Source organism: Miniopterus natalensis, chromosome 10 (assembly GCF_054644295.1).
Source record: "Miniopterus natalensis isolate mMinNat1 chromosome 10, mMinNat1.hap1, whole genome shotgun sequence".
Classification (NCBI taxonomy): Eukaryota; Metazoa; Chordata; class Mammalia; order Chiroptera; family Miniopteridae; genus Miniopterus; species Miniopterus natalensis.
Genome location: NC_142090.1, coordinates 59,402,980 through 59,411,631, shown reverse-complemented (window position 1 = coordinate 59,411,631; position 8,652 = coordinate 59,402,980). Strand labels below are relative to the sequence as shown.

General features: G+C 42.4%; 1 pseudogene; it reads right to left on the bottom strand.

The window, feature by feature from the left end:
* Window positions 1–5,041: 5,041 nt before the first annotated feature.
* On the bottom strand, window positions 5,042–6,801 carry LOC107541650 (annexin A11 pseudogene; annotated as a pseudogene).
* Window positions 6,802–8,652: the final 1,851 nt, after the last annotated feature.

The window sequence follows — 8,652 nt, the reverse complement described above, 5'->3', positions numbered from 1 at the left end:
TTTTTTATTGTTTTGTTTTGTTCAGTCCTTAAAAGCCATGTCTGCCTTGCTGATTCATGAAACCAAATCTACTAAAATCTTCATTTCCTTTGCTTCTGCACTCCTAGAAAAATTAAATTAAATAACTATATTAATGGGTTCAATTAAAAATTTGTTGGGGACTTCGCACTTACCCAAATATGATTCTACTGTCTTTAATCAACTCCATGGCTTCTCTCTTGGACTGAATGAATGACGGAAAAAATACTTTATCCTGTCTGCTACCCCCTCTGAACCCCATCCTATCAGTTACTCTCTTCCGTCTTCAAAGTCTCCCTCTGTTCTCTCCCTTCAGGCTATAATCAGGCTTAAGTTTCTCTGATTCTAAAACTTTTAAAATAAATACATCGAAATGAAACAAAAGGTAAACCTTGTTTCTTCTCTGCGCTCCCTCAATTTATAACCCTCTCATTTTCAACTGGCACACGTCTCAAAATGGTAATCTGCACAGATTACCTCCACTGCCCTACTTCCAATGAATTCTTCAAGTTTGATTTCTCCCTCACCGTTCTCCAAAAAACGACCTCGGTCCCTTCCCCATTAATCTGCCTGCGGTATTTGACCCTCTTGAACACTCCCTGGTGTCGGGAGGGTGCCTCAATTTTTTTCTGGTTTCATGTTTTTATGTGAAGCGAAGGCCACTAGGGTAACACTTTCTTTGCCCTGCATGGGGAAGGAGTGAATTTTCTCTTCTATGAGTCTGGGAGAAGGGGCAGAGTTGCTTCCTCAATGACAGGAAATGGTTTAAATGAATCCGGATCGGTGCACCTGGCGGAATAGGGCTGCCTCAGCCTCTTCTTGCAGGGGAGCCTGCATTTTTCCTGGCTGCCTTGCCTGCCGCAGAGCAGTGCAGAGGCTGTCACCCACTGACAGTGTCAGACCTTACAGCTCCGTTAGCAGACCTAAAGGCATGTCTTCTAACTTTTATTAGTGATGACAGTGATTGTTTTGATCTCCATTTGCTTCTCTCAGTTGGTGCCAAAATCCATAGGGGTAGATGGGTGTTTTCTGTTGGCCTCTCTCCTGACACTCCAAAAACAGCCCCTTCAGCCTCCTCTTGTGGCTTTCACGGCTTTCTTCCCCCTTTGCACTTACCTGGAGGTGCTATACTGTAGCACAAATTATATTGTATTTTATAATCTTTTTCTCCCTACCTACCTTCTTATTCTTTATTTACTTCAACTCTGTGTAATCTGAGGTTATTAATAAAAATTAATAATAAACTCATTCATTCATTAAAAGAGATTCCACAGAGCTCCCCAGCCCCTTCAGTTCACGTGGTGTATCCTCACATGGGATTCAACAAGAAGTTTGTGACCCGGAAAAGAGCCCTCACCTGACCACGCTGGCACCCTGATCTCAGATTTCTAGCTTCCAGAACTGTGAGAAATGGACTTCTGTTGCTTATAAGCTGCTCAGTCTGTGGTATTTTGTTATAGCAGCCCCAACAGCCTAAGATGGGAAATTGGTACCAAGAGTAGAGTTGCTGCTGTAACAAATACCCAAAAATGTGGGGGTGGCTTTGGAACTGGATAATGGGTAGAGGCTGGAAGGGTTTTAAGGTGGATGCTGGAAAAAGCCTGCCTTGCTGTGAACAAACGGGAAAGCACAATTCTGGAGAGAGCTCAGCTGAGGCGAGCTGTAGTAAAAGCCCAGGCATCTTCGAGGATAGCTACATGGTTGTTACAGAATGTTGATAGAAATATGGTTGAGAAAGGATATTCTGTTGAGGTCTCAGATGGAAATGAGGAACATGTTTTTGGAAACTGGAGGAAAGGACATCCTTATTATAAAGTGGCAAAGAGCTTGGCTGGATTGTGTTCCTGTCCTAGTGTTTTGTGGAAGGTAGAACTTGTAAGCCATGAAAAGTGGACATTTGGCTAGTGATATAATTTAAAAATATAATCGGCAAAATATATAAGATCTGATGAGAATCAATATTAGTAAGAATGTAAGCAGTCTCTTTTCTATACTTTTGGCAAGATAGTAAACTAATAAAGCCTTTTTTAGAAGACAATAAAGAGTATCTATCAAAATTTTAGGTGTGCATACCTTTCAATCCAGGATTTCTAGGTCTAAGTGTCCTTGGGAAGCACCCACATATATGCTCAGAGGCCAGAAATGAGTACAAAGGTATTTACCATAGCATTGTCTTTAATAGTCCCCAATCAGGAATGGTCAAAGATTGAAGTAGGTCTTTACATGTTAACTTGGAAAGATCTCCAAAATATATATTTAAAATGAAACAAGATAATTACAAAATAATATGTATATATAGAATTATCCTATTTAAATAATAAAAAATTATTCATGTTGGTACATATATGGACCTTTATGAAAAAAATCAAAGAAGATACACATCAACTCTCAACAGAGTTGATTAACATTTATTAACATCAAGAGATGGGCTAAGTGGGACATTAACTGCTTACCCTGTACTCTAGAGAAAACCTTTGTTAATTCTTTCTATTCTTCAAACCCTTTCTAAGCATCTATTACCCAAATATCACTGGGCTTCACAGTACTATGGCTTTTGTTAGCTTGTTAGTACCATGTGAGAAAATGTGAGAATGTTGGAAAGAGTTACCCTTGTGCCACCCTTTACCCCAGGGCCACCTGCACTAATAGGGTCACTAATCTTTGCAAAGTTCTGCTCAAGCCTCAGCAGCCCACACACAATCATGGCTTCACATTGGAACCCTAGGCCCATGCTTCCCTCAGGTCACTCTCTCCACTCCAGTGTTACCTCTTCAGCAACTTTTAAAACCCATGCTCATCCTTCCTCTGAAAGTGGACAGAAATATGGTTCTTCTCTCTGGGTTGGGCTGTCTACGGTGGTTCCCACAACAGGGGCTTGGATGCTAAGTTGTTATAGCTAAGTTTATACACACACACACACACACACACACACACACACACACACACACACACACCCCACACATCCTTTCTCCTACCAGGGTATATTTCCATAGAGAGGATAGCTGGGTGTTCACTTTCAAATAAAAGCCACTAAAGACTCAGAATTACTTAGGGGGAAATTTATCATGCAGCTATTCAATGTGCAGGTAAGAAATGACTTTTAGCCCTGCCAGCGTGGCTCAGTGGTTGAGTGTCGACCTATGAACCAGGAGGTCACAGTTTGATTCCCAGTCAGGGCACATGCCCGAGTTGCCAGCTCGATCCCCAGCAGGGGGCGTGCAGGAGGCAGCCGACCAGTGACTCTCATCGTTGATGCTTCTATCTCTCTCTCTCCCTCTTCCTTCCTCTCTCAGAAATCAATAAAAACATATATATATATTTTAAATGACTTTTAAGCGAAGTTTTTCCATTGTACCATTGTGTGTAATAGCTAAAAATTAGTAACAACCCAAACAGCCATCAAAAGAAACTGGTTAAATAAATGACGACCTATCTATACCAGAAAACATTAGGCAGCTGTGAAGAAGAAGGAGGAAGCTTTCTTTATACCAGCAGAGAAAGAAGCCCAGGACAAAAAACAAACAGAAGAGCAAGGTGCAGAATGATATGTAAAGTAGGCCACCTTTGTAAACAAATGAAGGTAAATAAGAATCTATATTTGTTTTTGCTTCTATATGAAGAAACTGTGGAAATTTACCAAAGAAATTAAGGACATTGGTTATCAGTGGGAGGTACTAGGTGAGAATTGGTCAGGTGGAGGGCAAGGATGGTAGGGAGGTTTTTTTATTGAATATCTTTTTACATTATTAGTTTTTAAACCATATTTATGTTGTACCTATTCAGAGCTTCAGATTTTCTTCTCTTAAGGTCAAGTTCTTCCCATGGGGCCATGCAGGTGAAATCCTTGCAAGTGGGCTTCCTGGTCCCGTGGAGTTTTCCCCACCCCCAGGAGTTTTCTCTGGAGATCTGTAAATTCAGTCAGTGTAAACGAGTATGGGACAGACAGAGCACGTGCCTTTTCTACCTGATCTCCCCTCGTCCAGGATAAACTCTGTTTTACACACCCACAAAGACACATGCAAACATAAGAACATGTCTACAAATACCTGAAATTCAACTCAAACTATTGTCATCATACTGAGATTTCCCATGAACACCAAGGGCAATAAAGCACTTAATAAAATTCCCAACTTCCAGGGTTGATAGAAAGATGAAATAAATTAATGCACATAAAAATACTTAGGCACCTATTTCCTAGTAAACAGAAAATAAACATTAGTTGTTTGTATCATTTGTGGACCTTTTAAAACACAATATTTGTTTTATGTACCACATGCCTGAATACTATTTATAAATGTGCACAATCTATTATACAAGTTACAAAATAAGTCTTAGATTTTTTTTTTTCCCAAAACTGGCTGACTTTTAAATTTAGAAACAACTTCAAGAAGCCCTGTCACTAGCAGGGAGCTGGTTTTGTTTTCGTGGTTTTACATGGAAGAAGGAACAGATAACTTTCTGGCCTTTTTTTCCCCCTTTTCTAAAAAGCAGTGAGTTTGGCAATAACAAGGCTCATGACACATTCTCACCAGATTCAAAGATTGCCCTTACAGATCTCCCCTTTTACTCTTCGGTGAGGACACGGTGCTGCTCCACCTGACCTCTCTCACCTGAAATGCATGTGGCAGCAGAGAGACTTGTATGCACCTGTCTGGCAATGACCATAAGAAAAAAATGCCTCCAAATATTAAAATTACATGACTAAAAGGAAGCCCAGTGTCTCAGCTACAAGCAAAGGGGAATGACTGCATGAGTCAGAAAACAAAACATCTATTTTAGCAGCAAGAGGCTGTGAGGGGCGGGGAGGAAAAGGCATCCCATCCTGAGAGTGTTCCAGACCAACCCAGGCCCTTCAGGAGCACAGCTTATGGTCAGGACAGGGCCAGGCTCCACAGGTTGTCAGCACTGGGATACCTGCAGGTTATTTTGTGGGTTTGATGGAAACAGACAAGCATTCTTTTGGCCTTTCCCTGTCATCACTGTTGCTGGCACGTGGACAGAGACGTGAGTCACCAGTCATGGTTCAGTCTTTGCCACCACAGATCTTCATCAGAATCTTCTGCCTTCCCCCAAGCAGCCTCCAGGGATGTTGTGGTATAGAGACCTGCCGTGCGTGTCCAGGAGGTCCAGCTTGCTGGAAGCCACCTTGATGTGAATCAGACTCCAGTCCTTTGTTTCCGGCTCCCTCGGGGCCTTGTTGAGCCCTTCAGCAAAGAAGGCAGCAGTACTCTTGAGACATTTCACCATGGCCAGCAGGCCCTGTTCGGGGTCCCCGGACATCTCCCAGCAGATGCTCTTCTCAATGTCGCTGATGCTGGCTGAAAACTGCCTCCAGGTGGGCCCGGCTCCGGGAGCACATTGATTGCATTGAGCTTTGACTCATCTGTTCCCAGGCAGTTCTCTCCAGCTGCGTACAACTCCTGGACATCTCTCTGGAGTGAGTGACATGTCTACATTTATGCTTCATCCCGGTTTCCCTGAGAGAGAGAAATGAGGAGCCGCTGGAAGGGTCCTGATGTGTCACTTCAGATGGCCTCCTCCAGGGTACTTTCGAATTCTCTTTGGTAGCCTCTGCTCAATTCCTGGATGTGTATTGCTATGGGACACGAGGAGTTTCATCAGTGCCAGCCCCTTTGATGGCTTCCTTTATCTCATGAACATCAAAGAGGACTGAGGTCTTCAGCATAGCCAAGGTGGTCTTCTCAAAGTTTTCTGCCAGTTCAGGTTTCAGATTGTTGATCAAATCCTCCCCATAAGCTGTCTTGAAGGACAGGCTGATCTACGGCCGCTGCTTGTTGGAACAACTCCCCAGACAGTAGAGATGGCCTGCTTGTCAGTTCCAAAGCCTTTCATAGCCTGTCTCAGGGCCTCGGCCTCTTGCAGGGGGTCAAAGCATCGGTGGTGGTGCCTCACTTTCCAAACTGGGCTGGGGGCACAGCAGGGGTGACAGTCCCAGACCCTGGGTAGCTGGGCACTGGCTCTTGCTGCTGCCTAGGAGGTGGCATTGCAGGCTGCCCAGGGTAGGCCCTTGGGAGCTGCCCCAAACCCCCAGGGGGATAGGAGGTAACTGCCCCCAGGAGCCTCAGGGTACAGGATTGGCACATTGACTCCTCGGAACATCCTGGACCTATTGACCATCATTTCCAAGAGGCAGCCCTGGTTGAACTGCCCTGCGTATGTAGTTGGCCATGTTATCCAGCCCAACAGGGGGCATGCTGGGTGGGGAGTAGCCAGCACCTCCCCAGGCACCACCACCTGGTACAACTGGGAGGTAGCCACCTGCGGGCAGAAGATAGAGTGGGTGGCTCATGGTCAGATCCGGCCACTAGCCACCGGGGTTAGGAGCTGCAGGGGTGAAAGGGGATGTGGGCAGCAGTGGCTTTCCCCAGGCATCCTGGGCTGGCACCGTGGGTAGGTCTGGAGCTCTGTCCCACAATAGTCTTAGATTTTACGGTTAGTCTTTTGTTTATACACGAAAAACTCTATAGGGCAAGACAAAAAGAAAAAGTTCACAATGCATTTTTAAGTCAAATTTGTAAATGGTTAAATAAATTTGAACTTCCAAGCATAACTGAGACCAAGAGCCTATGAAAATGCCAAACAAGAGAAAGTAGGGGATTCTAAATGGTGCTTGATAAACACTCATTCAATACCACAAATACTTATACAGGGGACGAGATGAATGATTTGATTGGGCAGCAGTTATTGTTAAGGGAAAATAAAGTGGAAGAAACTGAAATATTTAGGTACCTATCAAGGAGTGATGAAAGCCAGCTGTGGGAAAGATTCTGTAAGGGAGAGTTTCTGTATTACAAAGGAAATAGCTGTACATTGTCAGGAAGGGAATCCGTGAGCTGGAAAGCAGGGAAGCACAGCACACTAAGATGGCGTATTCACAAGAGCTTTATTCACATATAAACTCAGCATTTTCTTCTTACTGTGCCATGGTAGGAAATTTTGCTTCATCACTCTTATAATTGAACATGAAACTTTTGTGGCTGTTTTAATATTTGTATTCTAAAATACCTCTTGGGATCCCAGGAATGTATTATGGTATGTCTACCATTCCACAGACTGCATTTATTAGCTGGGATGGGGGTGGGGGGAATGTCTATGGCAATTTTCAGAAGATAATACTTCAGCGCTAAAAGCTGAATGTCTAGACTCCTACACATGTGTGACAACAAATGAATAAGTGACTGAATTATTCTCAGCATACACAGGGTGGGCAAAAGTAGGTTTACAGTTGTGAGTATGTGAGTTTATTCTTGTATTATTATTTATTAATTATTGTATTATTTATTTGTATTATAACTGTAAACCTACTTTTGCCCACCCCTGTATTTAAATATTGAACATTATTTTATATAGGGTGTCCCCCCAAAAAATGTATATACACTTTAACAGCTGACAACTCACTAAATTTTCACTCCTTTTCAGGATTAACTGATTTGAAATAATGGGTAAGGCAGACTAAGCTTTGAACAAAGAAAATATACCCTAAAGTTCCACTAGACATTTTTTATGGGGATACATAAAAAATAAAGTTAACACTATAAAACCGGCAACAGTCGATGAATTGAGGGCTCACAAATACCCAATGAAATGATTCTTGATGTTCGTGATTCCATTGCTTCAAGTTATCAGCAGTGCCTGGACCAGAACAGAATGGTCATCAGTTTGAAAACAGGCATTGACAAAAATTATTCATTTCTGTAGATTCTTTTAAATTTTGAAAATGAACTGTATGTCAGTAAACACTGACTTTATATTCATTCAAAGTGTGTACACATTTTTGAGGGCACTCTGTATACTGTCAGATAGATCTATTGTCATTACCTTTCTTGTAAAAAATATAATAATAGTGACGGTTGACGACAGCCACTGGCTATTATTACACAAAATTTTCTGCATTTTTTTAATTGAATTTACTGGGGTGATATTGGTTCAAAAAGCCACATAGGTTTCAAGTGTACAACTCAATAAAACATCTTCTGCACACGCCTTGTGTGCCCATCACACCAAGCAGAGTCTCTTTCCGTCCCCATTTCCCCCACTTTGCCCACCTCCACCAGCCTCCCACCCTCATTTTCCCTCTGGCTATCATCACTGTTTGTGTCTATGTGTTATACATATGTTTTTTTGTTTAATCCCTTCACCTTCTTTCATCCAGTCCCCTAACCCCCCTCCCCTGTCACAGCTGTCAGTCTGTTCCATGTATCCATGCCTCTGTTTCTATTTTGTTCGTCAGCAGTTTATGTTGTTCATTAGATTCCACACATAAGTGAGATCATATGGTATTTGTCTTTCTCTGACTGGCTTATTTAGTTTAGCATAATAATCTCCAGGTCCATCCATGCTGTCACAAAAGGTAAGATTTCTGTTGTGTGTGGGGTTTTTTATGGCCAAGTAGTATTCCGTTGTGTAAATGTACCATAGCTTTTTAATCCACTCATCTATTGATGGGCACTTAGGCTGTTTCCAGATCTTGGAGGTTTATCTGTAAGTGGTCCATTAAAATATTTTACTGTAAAATGTGTGACAACTAGAAAATGAAAGTGACTACATACATTGCCACAGTTCAAGTTTGTGCTCCTTGAAACTTTGTGTGTTTTGAAGCAGCATTGTAGACTG